At 32.4% G+C, this 23,536-nt stretch overlaps 1 protein-coding gene across 6 annotated transcripts in view; it reads left to right on the top strand.

Annotated features, from left to right (window-relative positions):
* Positions 1 to 6,473: 6,473 nt before the first annotated feature.
* Positions 6,474 to 23,536, top strand: part of LOC124535114 (chaoptin) — a 91,858-nt gene continuing 74,795 nt past the window's right edge. For 4 of the 6 annotated variants that reach the window (XM_047111187.1, XM_047111188.1, XM_047111189.1 and 1 more), the window contains exons 1-2: positions 14,321 to 14,483; positions 14,570 to 14,703. The gene's annotated coding sequence lies outside the window, so the exon portion shown is untranslated. Of the gene's footprint in view, positions 6,493 to 14,320; positions 14,484 to 14,556; positions 14,704 to 23,536 lie in introns of those variants that run through there. The other 2 variants (XM_047111185.1, XM_047111186.1) reach the window with 2 other exon arrangements.

Raw genomic sequence — 23,536 nt, 5'->3', positions numbered from 1 at the left:
ACGACCTCCATGGTCGAGTGGTGTGTACACCGGTTTTCATGGGTACGCCACTCTGAGGTTCCGGGTTCGATTCCCGGCCGAGTCGATGTAGATTACCATTAGTTTTCTACTTTGTCTTGGGTCTGGGTGTTTGCGGTACCGTCGTTACTTCTGATTTCCATAACACAAGTGCTTCAGCTACGTACATTGGGACCAGAGTAATGTATGTGATGATGTCTCATATTTACATAAAGCCTCGTTTGGTAATAAACGAATGAATTTCATTAGATACCATTTCCAAAACACTTTATGTTCTGAGTGATATAGTATTGTTTATTCCGCACACGTGGCTCCAATGTTTGGACACAATCACTAGTTTGATTTACTGTTTCTCTTAGCATTGGGTCTATATTTGCGTAATTTGTCCTGAAATTTATGAAATGAACCGTTAGGCCGATATTTTAAATCCATATCAACTTATCGTTTCAAATTATACTACATCCCAGTAAAATAAAGTCGACACATCAAAAAGTTTAATTAGGATTTTATTTATTTTTATTATCGTACTGGTGACGTCAGTATGACGTAGAATAAAACAGCGAAAAAATATATTCAAGGGAATATTGAAAAAAGAGATATAACGAATGGGAACGAATAGACTTATATTTCGAAGATCATCATGTCTCATAACGAGTTGATGCCTAACCTAACCTAACCTAACTCGTCGTTATATACTTATGACTAGCCATTTTTGGTGACATGTGTAATTTCTGTCAAACTGTGACGGGCAAATAAGTTTTTTGTTTATGGAACAGGTTGACGGACGAGCATATGGGCCATCTGATGGTAAGTGGTCACCATCACCCATAGACAATGACGCTGTATGAAATATTAACTATTCCTTACATCATCAATGCGCCACCAACCTTGGGAACTGAGATGCTATGTCCCTTGTGCCTGTAGTAACACTGGTTCACTCGCCCTTAAAACCGGAACACAAAAATACTGCCTAATGTTGTTTAGCGGTAGAATATCTGATAAGTGGGTGGTACCTACCGAGGCAGGCTTGCACAAAGCCCTACCACCAAGTATGTTGTTGGCTAATATAAGTGCAGATTCCATGTTACCGTGTTCAAAACCAGTTCGAACCAACAAAATAGTCTTAGGCTAGGCTTTAATAAAATTCAGCAGCCGCTCGGAGTCTGAAAGTTGATGGTAATCAGACTTGCTTGCTTTATAAAAAACCTTACTTTATTTGACGTCACATTGGATTATGAGTGAGGAAAATGGATGGAATGGTCGTCGAGACTAAAAGGGTCAGAGGGACGTATTATTCATTTGAAATAATAGCTGAGCTCGCGACTTCATGTGTTGGCATTAAACAAAAAAATTATTGTTCGTTTCGCACTTTTTACTATAACTTATTAATACTGTATTAGGTAGCTTTTGTGATATTAAGTCGTTGGTGGAAGGCACCCGACGTGATGGCATACACGAGGCCTGCGCATGATACTAGATTGTATTTGTACATAGCAGCGTGTCCAGATATATAATTGTAAAAAAAACAGTGGATGCGAGTAGCCGCAGAAAGACCACAGTGGCGTGCACTTGGAGAGGCCTATGTCCAGCAATGGACAAAAACGGGCTGATGATGATGATGATAATGATAATGAAGCTATTTCTTATTACGTTAGCTATTTGCCAGTGAAAGTTGCGTCAAAATCAGCCAAACCGTTCCAGATATTAGCCGGAGCAAACAGACGGACTAATGTAAAAACAAATGTAAAAAAATGTTTAATGTACCATATACACATACATATGTATTTAGAAAAGTGGTTATTTTAATATTACAAACAGAGAAAACAATTTTATTATCTGCAAAAGATAAAGATAGATAGATAGATAAGCTGCTATTAGTGCGTTTACCATTCTGTAAAGTAAACAAATGTTACACACGATTTCTTACAAACAGCGATAGTTTCATTTTTCCTAATAAATATTTATACACCATCTAAATTACCATCATAAGTTGCATGTTTTCCGTAATAGTTTTGTCAGCATTCGCCAGGAAATCCTTGATTGGCAATTTATCATTCCCTACTTTGCCATAAGTAACGGTGTCACAATATTAAACATGAATATACTTTATGTTTTCAACTCAATCTTGTTTTACTAATAACAACACCCTGTAAAATTCCCTCGAGATGAATTAGAAACACAAATTAAGCACATATGTATATATAGTCGTGCTTGCCTGGGTTTGAACCCAAAATTATCGGTTAAGATGCACGCTTTTGTACCACTGGGCCATCTCGGCTCAATTGTTATACTAAATTTTAAAAATTGTGCATTAAATATCAGCTGTTGAAAACAGACTATTTATTTTATATTATTGTTTTGAAAATAATAAATACATTTTCAAAATACACCAAGACTTATTGTAAAGGTTTATAACACCAAGTTTCCGACTTCGCAAAGTCAATACATCCTTCCTTGGCTTGGCATAATAGGATTTGAAAGTTATTTTTAACTTGGCTTATTTAAAAAATTCAAGAAATAAAAAAAATAATTAAAAATAAAGCATATTTATTTAAGTACTAGCCATACCCGCCCGCTTCGCTGGGCATTAGTCGCAAAAATAATAATCGTAAACAAAAAAATGATCGTAAACAATGTACAAATAATAAAGAAACAAATAAAGAAACATTCGAGATCTAATCAAATTCTTAAGCTCTGATGACGAGATTCTGCAGATTGGTCATAAGACCCATAAACTTATACGATGTTATACAGATACGATGAAATTTTTAATTAAATTTCTATAGTCTGTAAAAGTTTGTATCAAACCAACACGTCCTCTTTTGTCCGGTTTTATCAAATATCGATGTTATTACATTTACAACCTTGTCAATACTTGCGAACGTACGTCAAAGCATCCTGAGCATATTCTAGCAAATGTCTTGGACTTCAACTGTCCAATATCAAGCGAAGATCTTTGTCCAATATCAGCAGCTACATTATCATTCGATATTATATCTTGTAAATAAATGTACTCTTTGGCTTAAAGTTTTGATTGGTTGTATCGAATGTAGTCTAATCGTTCCTTCTCGACCATAGCGTACATGTCAACAATGAATTGTTAAAACAGTTGACGACACTTCAGAATACGGTTAGCTTGATTATCTCTAATCATTATACGATACACAAAAAATAACAATACCTTGTTTTGTAATTTCTGTACCAACAACTACAGCTGTGACTTCAGGAGCTACGGCAGCATTAAAACGCCTTTCATGCTCTGCATGCAATGACGTTCTATCTTCATTAATAATGACTTTGAATCATTTGTTGTTTCACCTTCTAGAGCAGTTTTAAAACCTTTAACCAAACATTTATTTTCATAAAGCATACCTAATCTTAAATTTAGCGATGATTTTTCGATTAGTTGTGGTACTAAACATGCATTGAAGATCAATATTTTTCTACGTTATCCATGGAATACATTTCCAAAAACTGGAGATTTTATTTAGATACTGGAAGAGGTGAACCAATCATATGATACACTTTAAACGTAGACGCGAAATTATTGATTGTACAATATTTGTTGCTCCAAATGATGTCATTTCAAAGCAAGAATTGTAATTTCTAATATGCTTAAGAAAAATATTGAGACTCCTCAGTAGTTCCCGTAACGTAGATAAGAAGAGGTTCTGGTGGTTCAACCAGTTATGGTAAATATATTTTGCCAGTGGAGTAGCACTATACCAGCAGTTTATTTTAAACATCATAGCGTGACAATATGGGCAAACTATATTCATTGAACCAATGATCACATCGGGATTTATTGAGATTGGTTCTAGTTCTTGACTGAGTCTATTTTAATCGTTGATCATCCAGTCGTTGGGCTCGCTCGTTAGATTTTTCAGTATCTCTCGATGAAGATGCTTGTTCGAAGATCTGGAACTTGATCATTACGTTGACTAACTGATTTAGCAACTCTCAAAATAGAAATTCGCATTCTATTTGTTTCCAAATGTATTTCTTGATGGTTTTTTGTTTCCGTAGCTCTTTTGGATGACGCTGCGCATATATTGTTGATGTTTCAATCTTTTGTTTCTTCAATGGCATGGTGGTTTCGATTTATATAAATTATTTGATTCAATGATGATCTATGATTTTCATTTTTTTATTTCATATTATATACTTATCGGTTGATCGGCGTAGAAATTCATCGTGATATTCGTAAGAGCCATCTGTTGGTTATTTTTAATGATAGGGATGAAATAATCAGTTTCTCCATGAAAAAAATACTTGTACGTACTCATTTTCGTGACAATCAGTTGAACGGTGTAGATATATTTATGTCGCAGCGCTACCAGGTGGCGAGTTACATCAATGGGGATAGCATAATCTCTTTATTCATTTAATCTTAATGATCGATCAAATAGTTTCTGAGTTTATCGATGTCACACATACAAACACATCCACTTTTGTATATAGATATCCTATCATTTGCGCAAGCACATTTTTTTCCTGTATACGAATTTTTATAAAGATACACGGTTCATCTGTTCTCGAGTTATAGAAGAACACACAGACAGACAAAAATGTCTAAAATGGTAAAAATTATGTCAGTCAATCATAAAAAGAATACTTATGACGAATTACGACAAAAATAAGTGTACAGACAGACTCCAGAGATTTATATAGTAGTATAGATTTAGTATTCACGTGCGATAGCTTTATTATTAGCGTATTTCATGTATAACTTGGGTGTTTCTATACCGATTTCTATGTTTCTTTTTTATGGAATAGTTAATACTGTTATCTTTATTAATTTGGGATGATTGAGAGTGTTATAAACGCAGGAATAGACAAATATAATCAGAAAGCTTCGAACTACTAAGCTATTGGGAGTGACACGTGTTATTGTGAGTCAACCATAAAAGATAGACAAAGGCTGTCATGGGATATTTTTTACATAATTTTAAGGAGAACATTTCCGTAATACACTATTTCTATGTAGTTTTAACCATTAAGGTTGTACACGCGACAGAAGCTTAAAATATGGAGTAACTTCTCCCGTTTTCCCGACATTTCCCTTCACTGCTCCGCTCCTATTGACTGTAGCGTGATGAAAAGTATCCTATAACCAGCTCAAGGGTATGAAAAATAATTTTACCAAGTTTCGTTAAAATCCGTCTAGTAGTTTTTGTTTCTATAACGGTTATACGGACAGACAGACAGACAGACAAAAATTTTACTGATTGCATTTTTGCCATCGGTATCGACCCCTTTTCAACCTCTGATAGTTATTTTGGAAAAATATTTCATGTACAGAATTGACATCCCTACAGATTTATTATAAGTATAGATGTATTAGTGTATGATAGGGATATATATTATTTATACATAATATTTATATATGTAGGAAGTATAAGTATAAGTGTGTAACTATTTGTATGTAAGTTTATGACTGCACCGCCTACGCCGATGGTTTTGAAATCTCCTTTTGATTGGGTTGTCTGGAAGAGATGGCTAACAAGCCATAAGTCCGCCCGTTGAGTCCACTTTTAATGTACTTCTTTTGTTTTTTTTTAAATTATTTTTTAGTATTTTATTAATTTTGTGTTACTTTCTTTTTTTTGTTTTTTATTTGTGGCGTGCTATAAAGAATAATTCATATTATTACAATATTATGTTAATTATAAAAGGACGTGGAGTTGGTTTATGAATTTTATTAGTTTAATATGGTGGAAAAATATCTACTGAGTGTATTGCCTTCTCGGTAGAATCTACTTCTGGAAACGGCAGTAGCTTTACATTTTATTAAATGCTGAAGTATTTTATAAGTCTACTTGAATAAAGAATGTCTTGATTTTAATTTCTATCTTGTTTAAAATGCTAGTTCAACGCGAAATCATATGAGAATATTTGTTTTTCAAAAACTTGCAAAGGTAGATTTATAGATTACATATATCAAAAACGTTCATACGTTCTTAATTACGATTTTTGTGTAACCTTAATATATCAATCAATAATCAAAATAGCCAAAGTAATAAAAATATTCTATTCATAAGTATTCCGCTAAAGAGTTTTCAGTATTATCTGTATTTGGTATGAAGCAAACTTGAACTCCAAGAAAGAACATATAAGTAGGCTACTATTTTGCCTAACACATGACAACCATCTTAAAACGCGCGTAAAGCCGCGGGCGAATACTAGTATACAATATATCTCTATAAGGTACTATAAAAAAAATTAAACCAGATTATAGCAGCTTAAATCTTTGCCGCAATGACTGCAATAGTTAATCTCATTCGACGATATGCGTCAGAATGCTTATTTTAACACATATTAAGTCAATTATTCTATCTGCGCATATTACTTATATATTACAGTACATATATGTGGCTTCAGATAACTCGATTTGCAAGCGTTCCACTGAACATAACCTTGTAAGGTTTCCCTGGAGCGAAGACGTGGAATTCATATTGCTATCATGTCTGAATGGTAAGACTGACAAGTTATTATAAATTTATACATATATATATAAATATAAATAATATATATATATTTTTTTGATTATCTATAATATATCACATTTGCCTTTCCATTTATCGTTTAAAAATAATGCTACTTACCAGTATATAATGAGAAAATTATTTTTAATATTTACTGTAAATTTATCCGGTGACAACCTCCGTGGTCGAGTGGTGTGTACACCGATTTTCATGAGTACGCCACTCCAAGGTCCCGGGTTCGATTCCCGGCTGAGTCGATGTAGATTATTAGTTTTCTATGTTGTTTTGGGTCTGGGTGTCTGCAGTACCGTCGTTACTTCTCATTTTCTATAACACAAGTGCTTTAGCTACAAACATTGGGATCCGCGTAATGTATGTGATGTTGTTTCATATTCATATTTATTTACTTTATACGGTACATAAATTTGGAAACCGCGAAACTTGATCATAGCATCGAATAGTTAACGTTTGAAGTTTAGTTAGCAGGCAGTTTAGTTTGCGAGTAGTTTCTGAGCATAAATAATATACCGTAGTTTATGTATAACGCCGTAACTTAAAACCGGTATGTTTATACCTTTGTTTATTTCTATGTCTAAATAGATTGTCAAATCAGAGAACGGAGAGAAAATAATAGTTTCATTTACTTACAGTATATAAATATAATTACACACACATACAGATACTGAGACACACGCACACATACACTATTCAAGTAGTATTTGACAGCTACGTTTGACCAGTTTCAAGGGTACTACCTCGCACACACACATAATATATAAATAATCAAAAGTTTAAACATAAATATCTTATAAATATAATTGAGTATCGAAAAAAGATATTTAACTGTGTAATAATTAGGTATATTATTCAAGTGTTCATAAATTGAACAAAAACAAGCAAGTGTTCTTTTGGTCAACAATTCTTTTCTTCTTATGGTATGGGACGTATCCCTTTGTTTTATCTACTTTACCACACTATACCCTATTAAAGATGCTTGTATGATTTATCTTCCAAGATTAAACATATTTTATAATAAACTTCGCACAAAGTTTGAATCTCATAAAGATTCCAACGTTTACCCGCATTCTATTATAAAATTTACATTGGGCGATAAAACATCAGTGGCTTAATCTTGTAAAATGAAAAATATGCTTAAACACGTATAAGTTTATATGTAAAATTTTAAATGAACATGGTTATTTTTATTATAATAGTTTTGTTATAATATTCAAAAACAATGATATTTTTTATGGTATATATTGGCGGACGAGCATATGGGCCCAATGATGGTAAGTGGTCACCATCACCCATAGACAATGACGCTGTAATTTAAGAAATATTAACTATTCCTTACATCGTCCATGTGCCACCAACCTTGGGAACTAAGATGTTATGTCACCTGTTCCTGTAGTTACACTGGCTCACGTACCCTTCAAACTGGAACACAACAATACTGACTACTGTTAATAATAATAACCGATGAGTGGGTGGTACCTACCCAGACAAACTTGCACAAAGCCCTACCACCAAGCCATTTTGCCATTATCTACGAATGTCTTGTTCACAAGAGTGAGTCACCGAATAAAAATAAAAAAACATTGTAAATATCCCGTATTTAATGACTGTAATAAGTTTATAATACTTTTGTTTTATAATAGTTAAATATTTATTTATTTAAATGAACTAATGTCTCTTCAGATTACCAATCACCTAGAATTGAAAATATGACTTGGTCATGGATAGCCCATTTGTTGATAACATCAAGCTATGTAACCAAACGCTATGGCTAAATAGTAGCTATAGCTCGAAAGATTGCTTCTTTATTTAAAGAAGAGAAGAAAATGAGATAGCCCGTTTATTGAGCAAAACTATAAACTATATCACATTTAGCTATGGCCCATTTTACTTTAACTTCAGACGTACAGGAAATAAAGTATGATCGTACTCAATACAACTTTCAAACTTATACTTTAGCTTGGAAGTTTTCGACGATGAACGTGTTCTATAAACTGCCTGTAAGTTCTCTTGCACTTTGTAAATACTAATCGCATTTAAACTTCACACTATTCTTTTGATTATTATTAATAAAATAAAGATAACATTGTAGCTACTAAACCATTGTATAATACCTATAACTTATAGATAGATAGATAATAATCTATCATCAATTTATTTAATAGATATTATGTGGTTAATGGTGCAGAATTCGCAATTAGTGTAATTACTTGGTAATCTAAGCTGTGCCCGCCACTACGTGCTCGTTCGAATTTAACAAAAAAAAGTTATTAATGTAGTCTACGTTATCCTATATTATATCAGCTATCTGCCATTGAATTTTCCTTCAAAATCGGCCGAATCGACAGACAGACAGATCGACAAAAATTGAATATGGTTGTTTTAGGTTATGATCCAAAATATGTATGCGGAACCTTAAGATCTGTTGTTCTATAAACTAGGTACAACAACGCCATCTACATTTAAAAATCATAATTTCAATTTGTAAAATTATATTTAAATTAGCAAAATCAATCAGATAGACAATTCAAGCAACTTTGATTAAGCTACATTATTTAGTACACTAGATCATATTGTGACCAGTTGCAAAACGATATGTAAAATTTCAGCTCGATCGAATGAATAGAACTGATTTCCAATTCAGTTGCAAGATTTCAACCAAACTGACAATTGGAGTTAAATAAAAGCTTTTAAAAAGGCATTCATGTGGTAAAGTGAACTTTTAACTGTGACTTGACGTACAGGATGCTCGACTCGAAATTATTTGCATTGAAATATTTATTTTAATCTTTCATTAAATAATGTAAAATTTTACGAAATAATTAATGTTATAAATATTGTCGACCCCATCTACTTTAACAAAGATGCATCTATGATTGTGTCCACTTGTTTTCATCACCACATCTAATTTAAATATAATATAATCTCGTCAGATCAGAATCTAATTTAAACGGCTGGGAAAAGGCTACATCTCCAATCAAGAAGATGATGTACAGACAAATGCAAAGCACTATTCCAAAGCTTAAATAGTTTAATTTTAGTTACAAGATTTAACACACACATACATAGATGAAGTACATGAAGACTTGTTTATTAGAATATAATCCAATTAGATTATTTAGATTGAAGTATATTCTAAGAGAGTTTAAAGACAAACTTACACGCTGCTGAAATTTAGCCCTTTCCAATATCGGAAATCTGTCAGTTGTTTAAAGCCTCGACTTAAGAATTATGGAGCCCCACCTTCAGAATTCAATTAAATATCCAACGATTGTTCAGCTGACAAAACGAGATAAATAATACTCAGCCATTTAAATTCATAATTTTCCAACGAATGTTGTTGTAAAGCAAAATGAACGGCCAAATTCGTTGTTTTTGGTCAATAAAATGTTAAAATTTTATTATGCTATAGGAACGAGCATATGAGCCACCTGATGGTCAGCGGTCACCACCACCCATTGACAATGGCGCTGTAAGAAATATTAACCATCCCTTACATCGCCCATGCGCCATAAACCTTGGGAACTAAGACGTTATGTCCCCTGTGCCTGTAGTACTGGCTCACTATCCCTTCAAACCTGAACAACAACACTAAGCACTGTTATTTGGCGGCAGAATAACTAATGAGTGGGTGGTACCTACCCAGACGGGCTTGCACAAAGCCCTATCACCAAGAAATGCTTGCTGATTTCTTCAATTTGTCAAAAAATATTGAGTAGCTCTGTCAAGTAACTCTGTCTATCTAGACAGAGTTACTTTCACATTTATAATAATATTAGTACAATTGATTAACATTAACAATTTAAAATATCAAAAATGAAGCACAAACAGACAATCAGGCAAACAGAGTTACTTTGACATTTCTAATATTAGTACATATGATTAATATTAACAATTTAAAATATAAAAAATAAAAAAGTAACAAATTACATGACCCCGCTCGCGTGGTCTGACTTTTCTTCGGAGTGAATTTATTCAAGAGGAGATTCCACTCGCAAATGCGGATTTTAGATACCTGTGTACCAAAATTACGTTCGACACGTGCAAGATTCTTCACAATGACTTTCATCACCGCTGAGCATGAGATGAATTTAAAAGCAAATTAAGGTGAACTGATAACCACGTCATTTATCAATTGCCTTATCTTTGCTTTCAAATATGATATGGCATGTTCTATTCGTTCTTTCGCTAAAGGTCTTAAGCTCATATATTTTTCGGCTTCTGGTTGGGTGAAAAAGTTGCTATTTTTGTTTAGAAGATCAATTATTGCACATTATGTCTTCTTCTCTCAGATGTCAAACCTATGATGACAGAAAGAGATCAGTGCTTTTTTAAGCAATGCTAAACGACTTAAGTATTCAAGTACTATCATACCAATTATATCATGCGTTTAATTTTCACGCGGGATAAATATAAATTGTATTTTTTCCGCCGGAAAAATAACCTTTACGCATTTCTCCCGGATGAAACCTACTAAAACACCAGTGGACCCATTCCTAATCCACAGGGAAATATTTACTATTACGTATCACTTCCCCATACTACCTTAAACATATCAAATCAACCTAATTATTAAAATATTTTTTGGAAGTTTTTCAATAATGTAGTTAGTGTAATGATAGTCATTATTGAGAAACTACTGGTTTTTCTTGACTGAATTCTATTCCAAATCGATGGTAACATTACTAAAATGATTCTAATTAGAACACGTGCATCTTAATCAGTGATTGCGGGTTCAAATCCAGGCAAGCACCACTATATATATGTGCTTAATTTCTATTTATAATTCATCTTGTGCTCGGCGGTGAAGGAAAACATCGTGAGGAAGCCCGCATGTGTCTAATTTCATCGAAATTCTGTGTGTGCATTCCACCAACCCGCATTAGAACACAGTGGTGGAATATGTTCGAAACTCTCTCCTTAATGGAAGAGGAGGCCTTATCCCAGCAGTGGGAAATTTACAGGCTGTTACTTTACTTTCTTTTTTTTAATGCTTGTATATACATACAAGTCTAATATAGATACATTAAAAGAGTGTAATTTTCGTCAAAAAAGAATGTTTTTGTGTCCGCACAGACTAGACTTTAGATTTATTTACATTCATAATACATTTAAATAATGTATGAATATAACATTGTTCAATTCAAGGAAACAATCAGATGTTATTTTTAACGTTTGCCGCTGACGTTACAGCGCTGGTAGTTTTGATTAAATTAAACTTTTGCTAAGGCTTCTATTGTTTGCATTGCAAATTTTCTTTATCGTGGAAATTGAAATAAAGCTTAGACTTTGAAAACTGCCTTTTCTTAGGAAAGGGGCGAGAAGTTAGTATTGTTGGTAATTTTTCGGCCTAACGACGCGTAATAGGGTATTCCATTATCTCAACTTTTAAATGGCTCGTTGAATAAATGTAATTATAATTGCGATCTAAAATTCATTGTAATTTCAACCGAAGTTAATTTTATTTTATGAAACAAATCACACTAGCCCAACTTGGTATGAAAACGTATGTATACATGTATATTTATTACATAGTTATTATTTATTTAATTCGTATTATTTGTAGAGGGTATGGTAACAAAGTAGCAGTACGTAGCATTGTTGGTCCCAAGGTTGGTGGCGTATTGGCTATGTAAAGAATATTGGCTGTTATGGCCACTTTCCATCAGCTGGTCCATTTTCCAGTCCACTTACCAATGTAATAATAATAATTCATTCACTCACTTTACTGTATTCAAGAACAAATTAAGTGTAATTTTACAAGGTAATTTAAATTTAAAATTACTAATAGTATGAGTAAATATACCGCACATATACCGCACTATGTTTTATTTATTCATTTATTTCTTTAATATATTGTATAGATATATAAATAATCGTTACGATCAATGTCGTGCCAAGCGACCTGTTTTGATAACCAGCCAGCTTAAGCAATGTTTTTCTCACCGCTGATTTGAAAAAATGGCATTTACGCGAGCTATGTATGTATGTGTAATGTCAGTTTTAATTACACGAGTACGCGATGCTTTATGTAATAAAACGTGCAATAAATAAATATACTTTAATATTATAGGATGTGTTCATCATAAAACTATTACCAATATAATAAAATAAATAAATATGAGACAACATCACATACATTGCTCTGATCCCAATGTAAGTAGCTAAAGCACTTGTGTTATGGAAAATCAGAAGCAACGACGGTACCAAACACCCAAACCCAAGACAACATAGAAAACTAATGGTAATCTACATTGACTTGGCCGGGAATCGAACCCGGGACCTCGGAGTAGCGTACCCATGAAAACCAGTGTACACACCACTTGACCACGGAGGTCGTCAAAAATATAAATACGAACTTACTGGGTGGTAGGGCTTTGTGCAGGTCCGTCTGGGTAGGTTAGTCAACGGATATTTTACTGCCAAATAGTAATAGAAATATTATTGTATTCCGATTTGAAGGGTGAGTAAGGCAATGTTACTACATGCATATTGGACATAACATAGATTACAAAATCAAAACGTATTAGAATTATTTTTTGAAGCCGAAAATGTATACTAATAAACAAATAGGCTTAAATATTTATAATAACATTGTCAGATATTTATATGTTGCTGATAAAATGCTTTTGATTATTTTACCAAGATCGATACCATAAATGTTTGCCTACATCTGTACTAGAAAAAAAAACATTGAAATATAATGTCCGAGCAAATAAAACAAAAACAGCCACATTTTTATACCCTTACTTCACTATACGCATTGCTTCATTTTATTTCAAGTATTATAATTGAAACGTACGACAAATATTCAAGCGCTTGAAAACTTCGCTTAGAGAGACAAGCTTGTGATTAAAAAATAAAAAAATATCATACATTCAAATAAAAAAATAGTTTTTTTTTAACTAGTAATACGTTCAAATAATTTTATTACACTTTTTTTAATAAAAATGATTGCAGTTAGTATTGAAATAATAAAAGCTCTACTAAAATTTGATATGTCAATAAAAATAAATAGAAAAATATCTACCGACCAACAGAAACCATTCATCAATGAATCAGTCAACAAAATGTTGACTTAGTGCTTTCGACGCCGTAAGGCCCGAACTCCAATGACATTCCACTCGGCGTATTCCAGCTATGAAACACAGTGTCTCATTTCGAACTTGAGTGCAATAATTGCGATCCAACGCTACGAGACGGTAACACAGTGAATTGCGAGGCTGTCGAGTGGGGGAGGGAGGGTGTCGCCAGGCTCCAGGGCCGTAGCTTACATAACGCTGAGAAAAGCGGATGTACAACCCCGGCGATTTGTTGTCTCTTTCGCACTTTGTTAGGGCGTATTCTGTATGGATGGGAATTTTCCAACATTTTTTGAATTGAATACTTAATTATAAATACTAATAAGTCTAGATTTATATTTTATTATATATTACAATACATAATCAAACATACTTATTAAGTATATTATTTTTCAAAGCAAATCAAAAATTTAATTTATAAGTAGGTATATTACTATCCGCGGAATCGTGTATAACATTATGCGTATACATTACTTGTATTAATTTTTATTGCCAAATATCTTAGCTAGAACTAAAAATGAGATTTGATTCTGTGACATTTCGAATTTAACATGACGATAACATAACCATTACGGTTAAAATCACTTCGATACTAAAGTTTAAAATAACTCCATCAGCCCACGTTCGCTGTAGCCTCGCAAATTGCATAAGTCACTATCTGACACATGTCGAGTCGCAATTACGTCAATTAACGAACGATCGAACGGTAGGTGGAAAAGCAGTCTCAGTATGCACGCGGGCTTACCTCGCCCCGCACATGCCGACCGCGCTGACATTTACGTAGTGAGCCTCGTGCCGTCGCCTAGACGCACGTCTGAGCCCGCCTTTATATACAATTCGAAAATCGAATCGCTCTTTAATTTTTTTCTGTGACACAGTTGAGGTGTATATCAAAGAAGTTTTTATATTCGAATCAGTGCAGTCGTTTTTTATTATTTTTTTTTTATTTTAAAAAGTGAATGTTTCAAGGGCCGTTTTCCCGGGATTGCTATAGCAACGAATGACGTCAAGTTCAGGGGCGGTTGGTGCATTTTGGTTCAATAATCACCCTTCGAGCTGCTTTGTTCCCCGGTCCGCAGTTTTGTTTACATTTTGGATCTGAGGTTTGTGCAATTTTGGTTAATTAAGACAAACAATTTTTAACGACCTAGTAAATAGTTTTCACTGCAGTTATTAATTTAAAAACACATTATAAAAATAAAACCAATAGAAATGTACGTTCTTAATTTAAAAAATTATAATTGAATTATGAACAAAAATAAAGAAAAAAAATATGCGTCTGTGTTCCAAAGAGGTTTTATTCCAGACGTATATTTTTTAGAACCTCAAAAATATACGTGCGGCACTCAATAGAGGTTGTATAGCTTTAGCGACTGCATTATTGATATCAAAATCAGTTCCATTAGTACGCTGCATACGACAATACTCGATATGACAATAGAACACAATTATAATGCAAATCGTAGTTTTTGAGACGCTATAAATTATAAAAATGGCTACGATTTTGTTTTGCTTGTTAGGTTAGGTTATAAATATTACTTAAGAAAATTAGTATATATCATTAATCATTACAAACATATCATAAGAAAAGAATGATCCAGGTGTATATTTTATGAAGGTTTTTGCCGCTAAGCAAATAGTACTATAATAAATAACATCCTTAATGATTATTTTTTAAATAAACTATTAATTTTATATAAAATTTGTCAAAGCGATCATATATTTTTCTGAAAATATTTATACCCTTTCATGAATAACCTCTAATGAATACATTTATTTATCTTAACATTAAAAATCAGAACTAACTTATATTTGGAAGTTAATATTTCAGCAGACAGATATAATAGAAATTGAATAATAAAGTAACAATAAGTTTTTCAGTTTGAGTATTGCACAAACAATGGTAACATAACACTTGGGATAGAACACGTTTAACAAAGTAACAAACACACAAACAAGTATAACTAGATAAAGAAGAACAAGGACACAAAAGACAATGAATCATCCTAGAATTACATCCCGTATTATACCACTATACAATCCGAACTCGATTTCAATCCAACTACAGTACCTCTACATCATAACATTAGATATCACCCACCATTTTGTATAGAAGCAGCGTGGAATAATCTCCAAACTTTATAAAAGGAAAGGTATTCCTTTTTTTATTCATGATTAGCGTTTGCCCCGGCTTCGCGCGGGTGCAATACTGATACTAAATATACCACAGAATTTGTTTCTTTACGACATCACATTATAAACTTCTAAATTCAGAATATCTTTACTACATTGTATAGAAAACATTTCTAAAACTGAATCAAAATCAGTTGCGAAGTTTTAAAGATTTAATCATACATAGGGATATAGGGACAGAGATAGCGACTTTGCTTTATACTATGTAGTGATTTTTCGTTAATTTATACCTATTAAAGGATGAAAGAAAACAGTGTAATCAATGTGATAACCCAACCGGACTTAATATAAAAAGGTCTTAAATGTACTTAAAATCTGTCTGAAATGTATAAATTATGCAACTAGATAAAATATTACGCTTCTAAACTATGTAGTCAGAACATACTCAATATCACAAATTAGATATGTCCTGTCCTCTCCTGGGTGTTATTATTTATTTATTTTCTATTAAACATTGTTTTTATTAAAATTATAAATACGAAAGCAACTCTGCCTGTGATTCTGTCACGGTCGAATTATTAAAGCAAATTTAATTAAGTGTGGTATCGAGCAAACTTGAAGCCAAATGAATGTGATAAGCTGCGTTTATATGAAACATCCTGAACCGGTCCCTAAACGCATATATCATACGTTTTCTTAATCTGTGAATAGTAATCGTTTATTGATATGAAACAGACAATTTCAAAGTCTAAAATTCAGAACTTGATGTGATATCCTATAATCTATGATACGTAGACATGTAAGTCAAATGTAAATCTCGTAAATTATTAGCGTAAACCTATATTTGTTCCAGTGATAGCTGCATATAAAAAGTCAGCTATGGTCTCATTTTAAACAGCTGTAGACGTAGATATGCAAAAAAATAAATCGCAGCACTTGTGAGGCGGTTGTAGTTTACGATTAAGTGTAATTAAAACAAAACATTTTTTTGAAATATGTTCCAATAAATTTCTCCTCAAACGAAGAATAGGCCTCATATCATCGGTGGGAAATTAACAGGCTGTTGATGAAAACAAAACCTGTCATAGGTTTCGAAATTTAAAATGAATCTTTTGAAACGAAAAGTAAACCACTAAATCTATAAGAAGAACTATAAGAGAACATACTGATATACAAACTGCAATCATAACGTTCGTTTAAGCTTCGACGTGGTTTAATGAAAATATACGCATTCAAATAGGTTTCTAACTGCTATAGACTTATTTTACCCCAGACACAATACTTGCTCTTAATTAAACGGAGGGAAAGTTAACAATGGTTTAAAAACAGATATTATTGTTTATTATTTTGATTTAATTTTCAAATGATTAATACCATAAATTTACTAGTTTATCAAAACTTTAGTCCCAAAATGTATTTTTAATATAATATGAATTACTATTATACATAATAAAACTACTTTCTGTAGATCAAATTCCTTTAATTATTTATTAAAGAGACACAAGCCATGTTCACATTTCATCGACCTAATACTTTGTAGAAAGCCCGCCAAATCTTATGTGTCCATTTTCCACAGACAAGAAAAATTGAAGATAGGTCATAAATCGATTAACAAAACGTTTGATTCCAGGTATATTATTGATTCGAAATATAAAGCTATTAATATTCTAATGACATCATTTAAAAACTTTCCCTAATATACATTTCGTTGTGTATACATCGTAAAATAAAATAAACACCTAGTACCTAAGTAAAGAAGAATAATATTGCATAATTTTAGTAATTTTTTGGGAAAAAAATGTTTTCTTTGTTGCGGATTTAATATCAATATATTAAATAAATTACAGTACCTAATAAGATTACGGTGATGTTATTATTAAATTTAATATAAAAGTAAATAAAAAAAATAAATGGTCTTGTCTCATCATATTTTATAATTAAACATACCTTGAAATAGTTTACAAATGTCACATAATTAAATCCTATATAATATAAAAATTATATTACGGACTGTTTTTATATTCTTGTTATATCTCATGGCTATCAATGACTCATATACTTGATTTAATTATCACGTATTAAATTTATTCATAAGTAATAACATTATTAACAAACAATACAGTCATACTATTTATCCACATGCCAACCAATAATGTGCCTCATTTTTTTTCAACTTAATAATAAAGAACTAAAAAATTAAAGTACGTGAAATATACTAAAGCTATAAAGTATACTTACATAAATATTTGTTTGGAAATAATTAAAAAATAACTTAGTGAAATTTATTTTTAAATTTAGAATTTAGAAATATAATTTAACGATGTAAAGAAAAAGAAAATTCAACGTCTGTTTGGAGATAGTTATATATATTCCGTTCTGATTTTATAAGTTACGTATTTGAATAAAAATGTTATACTAAGTGAACTGAACACATCATTAGGGAAAATATTTTGTTCACTACAAAGATACAAATGTTCATAACAAGACTTTTATTATGAACATTTTCGTATCTGCAACGTTTTTAAAGACTAAAAGAATTTCCATACATTTCGTAACATTATTAGCACCAATACTTAGTCTCTATTTGACTTACTTATTTTGCTAAACGAAAATGAACTTTAATGCAATCGAAATAAGATGCTTTGGGTCGTTCTTGTGCATTAGAGATTTGGCCGAGGCCTCATTGCGTAACAAAATGTTGACATCGCAATCACCAATGGTGTGTGTATGGTGGGAGTGGTATTACTATATGTTTTCGTAGTAAACTCGTTTCACTTTCGAGTCATAGAGCTATATATGTACAGGTGATATCATAAGTATGTTTTTTATACAAACGGCGTATGAATGAATTGAAACGTAAATAATTTTTAATAAGAAAATATTTCGAATGATAAGTATATTTCGAATATAATGAGTTTTTAAAATCGTTCTATTAAAACCTTTTTGGTTGACAAAGGTTAAAAAAAAGACTAGTTTGGCGATGTTGCCAAGTATTGAATATCGATGGTAGTTTTTTTTCGGACAAGATTTTTTAATCAAAATCAAATGCTGTGCAGTTTCGAGATTTAATTGATCAGTTGAACGCTAATAGCATTACTACATAATCTCTAAAATAATTTATATTTTAAATTATAAGACTTATTTCTCACGCTATGTAGCAAATAATCAAATTGACGGTAAAACCGCTGCTTAATGTGTTTTTAATGGAAAATTCTAAACAGCCGTCATTATATGCATCGATAATTGATAATTCATTTTTTTTAAATGTTATCGCTATAAACATCATCATTAATTATAATAGTCACCTTCAGTGCAAAGGCCTCTTCCAAGATGCACTGAACCAGCCGATTCTCCGCCTTCTAGATAAAGTTGGATCTTATAACCTTTTGAGTCGCAAAATATTGACATTCGTGACGTCATTATAGTTAATCGTTAGCATTGAACAATCCGATAAGGTACAAACTTTAACCATTTAATATTTACTATGTTCGAATTGATTAAAAATATTATAAATAGGAAACTTTAAATTTATATCGCTACCGCCCACGCAGACAACACCCCCCCCCCCCCTACTTCACACGAGGACGAAGCTACGATCAGAAACTAGCATACTATATAACTTAAATACATCATTAGAAAGTTAGTGTGCTTATGACGGACCAAAAACGGCTGATATCGACCTCTATACTTTCTATAAAAATCATATTGGAAGTATTATGAAATCAACATTACTAAAAGAAACATATGTTACTATTTAACTTTTATCAGCTACAAGAAGGTACTACAAATTATACCTCATTTTGCAAAGTCCTATGAATATTCATTTGTTTAAAGACATGTGCCTTTTTGGATATGCGACGAAGAAAAAAATTGAATCGAAAAAAATCCAAGTGCTAACCAAACATTATACAATAGTAAACGTAGTGACCATAATTTCGAAGTTGACCTAAAACGTGCCATGCTTGTACAGTCCGCATCAAAAATATTGTCTTTATTTTTTTTTTGACATCGATAAATATATTTTATTTTTATTGAATTTCTATGTCCTTTCATTAAAATTAATAATTAATCTCATGACCTTAATATATTATGTAACATTATCACCATTGATTTCTTCAAAGATCATAACTTTTTAGTTTTGCTGTATTAGTCAAAGCTCATCGGTGTTATTTCGAATTTTTGTCAGTGAAAGTTATTTGCTATTATGAAGACATATAGTCAACAGAGTAGTAACATAATATTAAACACCTTTTTCACTAAAACCACAAAGAGCGTACAAAAAACAAATCAATAATGTCACGGCATTCCATATGACCTTGAAAAAGGTGAACTTAGCCATTGTATCTTCGGCCCTTGGTTTAATTTTTTATAAATATTAGTTTGTTTAACGTTGAGGCGAACTGTACGCTTATGAATGGTAAACGCATCTCATAAAAAACCCGTTTGTACGCTGCAATAGTTGCTATGAGTAATCGTAGGTGCTCCAACACCAACATGTTTTCCTAGTAATTTATAACAGAAGGTCACATAATATGCGCCTAGGTATTGGTATACGACTAGAAAAAAACAATTAGGTATCAAAGTGATTAGCCTACTTTATGAGTTATGAATAATAATATAATATTAGTTGTCAAGTACGGCTCTCGTCTTAGAGGGGAGGGGGAAGTGGGGGGAAATATTAAAAAGTCTAATCTTGCCTATTTATTTTCTTGGGTGTATCCCTGATTGCTTAATACAGAATTTCATCAAATTTGCTACAGTGGCTTAGCCATAAATAGTTTAAAAGGATCAAATAGTGACAATGTTCCGTTTCGTTTGGCTGGATATTAAAAATATGCACACAAAAAAAAGCAAATAAAAGAAAAATCTACCAAAGGCAACAATCTACTCGAAAAAAATAAAAAAGATGGATATACCTCATTGATTTTCCTCAATTGGATACGACAAACAAAGTTACTTACATAATTAGCAATATAAGTAAAGATTTTTATGACTCATGTTATACATGCTGTCAAATTAAATACTCACTAAATACTGTATAAATATACTTTTCGGTAGTGACATATTTATCCCATCGGATTATAAACGCTAAGGAATAGATAATGCACCTGTTTTGTTTTTTTTGTCTCCACTTGCGCACTGTAATATGTTTCGTGTAGTTGGCCATCCCGTCTCATGACTGGCATGGTCGAATTCTGTCAGGACATCATTAGCCTAGTTCATAAGACATTTTCAACTACCTCATCCTCTTTTCATTCCTTTGATCTGTCTTCATCAAAATACTGCCTTTATTTACTACCCAAGCTAACTTGCAAGGAATACCTCCAAGTAAAATTACCTGTAGTATTTTATAAGAATATTGGGTACTTAGAATGAAGTACACATTATAATTGTTCTATAAGTTATTGGGACTTAAATGCTGCATGCATGTTTTGATAAATGCATTAAATTACTATATGATATATATTTAAATACAGTGTCATGTCATGTTAAACTAGATCTGTCTCGTGATAAATGACGCATGAACACCTAAACATATTATGTCCGTGTGATTCACTAAACGACACATTAACATGAGGAGTAAAGGAGATTAATTTGAAAGTCCTTGATTAATACTATGTAATTAAGACATAATTAAAAATCAATCTTCACTTCATACGGAACCATCTGGGGATCCAATTAAAATGTACGTAATTTTTTTATACTGAACTCGCCGTTCAGTTGCATGACGAACGCCTAAAGAAAATGTAGTAATATAAAGGTACACATATTAAAAACAAAACATTTTTTTATTTTACACTTAAATTGTAATTAATAAAACTCCAACGCTATGAACGATTGTATCAGAACCAGAAATGTTTGTAAAATTTTACCTCAATCCGTTCTGGGCTGGTTCTGTTAATATTATAAAAAAAAGAAAGCGACATATGTAGCTATAAGCGTAAATAATTTATTGAATTGCCTTGTTAATTTAGGATCATTGCTTCACAGAAATTTTAAGCATTCGCAAAAGCCTTTTAAACAAATGTGCTCCGAGATACTGACACCGTATCCTAAATTTTCCGCGTTCTATTCAACTCCACGGCAAACTTTAGCCAGATAAAAGGTAAGGCTTTGGATACGGAACCGACATTTCAAAGTTCCCACCGAGTGGTTCTGCATATTGACGTTTTGGTGTTCTCTTACGGAATAAGAAATATCCATCAAACAAAGAACTATAAATTTTGAAAGCAGAACATAATTATTTACTTTTACCCAGTGGTTTTAATTCAGGGCGTATAAAGAGGAATTTTACTTTCTTATTCTACCACAAAACATCAAAACTCCCTTGAATGTTTAGTAAGATTACACACAGAAAGGATAACCTCTTAGACCGCGGCGCATTTATGTTTTAAGCAGAGGTTTATGCTCCGTGAAATGATGCTGTTCATGGATATAAGTCCCATTTAGATTATAAATGCGAGTGTTTTGTTTTTGGATGTTCGGTTTGACTATCGAGCGGCTTAACTACTACTGACAAAATTTGCGCAGTAATTGATAATGTCATTATATTATTCCAAAAAATATATATGTAAAATCTATATTATAAATGTGAAAGTAACTCTGTCATTCTGTCTGTCGCTATTTTCATGCCAAACCGCTGAAACGAATTTGATAAAATGTTGTATGAAGCAAATTTGAACTATAAGGAAGGATATATAAAGGTCGGTTTTTGCCTAACATCTGACAACGAACCTCCAAAAACGCAAGGGAAGCCGGGGATGATAATTAGCATTTTATAATTTTAAATTTACAATTATAGGTTAGCTGCTAGAGTGACTTTTATAAGACGTCAAGTAGGGAACTCCAGTCCTTCTCCTCAAAAAGGAATGACGACCTTAGTCCAACAATCACATACATATACAGGCTACGACTTTTGATAAAGAATCTATTATGAATTATATATAAAATCGCATATGTGTGAGTGTCACGATATGGTTAGAAAGAATGTTACTTGTGAGATGATATACGACAGAGGGGTATAGAAGGAGAAGACATGCTGCGCCGATCCCAAGTAGAATTGGCATAAGGGCAGGAGGATGAAGATATAAAATCAAAAACACAAGTGACAGATGTACATCGCAATTAATCTAAAAACTTTCCCTAAGCTATGCACCTGCTCTGCGCCTACGCACTCACTTATTGGATGCAATTAAGGATGGCGCCTTAAGTGTCGTGATGATTAATTAAGTGGCCACGGAAACGACTGCTAAAAATTAGGAAGTATGACAAATTAAAGACGATTAGTCATTACTTAATAATTTATATTACGAAAGTATTATCAGGCAAGATGTCCCAGTGGTCAGAACGCGTGAATCTTAACCGATGATTACGGGTTCAAATCCAGGCAAACATCACTGAATAATTTGAATATTATTTTGAATATTTAGAATTAATCTCGTTTTCGGCGATGAAGGAAAACATCGGGAGGAAACCTGCATGTGTCAAATTCCATAGAAATTCTGCAATGTGTATTCCACCAACCCGCATTGGAACAACGAGGTGGAATACGTTCCAAACCTTCTCCTCAAATGAAGAAGAGACCTTAAGCCCAGCAACGGGAAATTTACAAGCTTTTGTTGTTGTTAAAATGTTTATAATATTATTATTTATGAGCCTTTTACTTACCAATTTAATAACTTACTACGTTCCATATAGCCTGTCTTGTATCTAAATAAAAATAAATTAGAATTTGACCGATCATTTAATGAAAGACAATAAAAGTAGGCCAAAGACTTAACACAGCGGAATCCATGATAATTG

This window comes from Vanessa cardui, chromosome 14 (assembly GCF_905220365.1).
Source record: "Vanessa cardui chromosome 14, ilVanCard2.1, whole genome shotgun sequence".
Lineage (NCBI taxonomy): Eukaryota > Metazoa > Arthropoda > Insecta > Lepidoptera > Nymphalidae > Vanessa > Vanessa cardui.
Note: the sequence above shows the minus strand (reverse complement) of the source record. Positions and strands in the feature narration are given on the sequence as shown.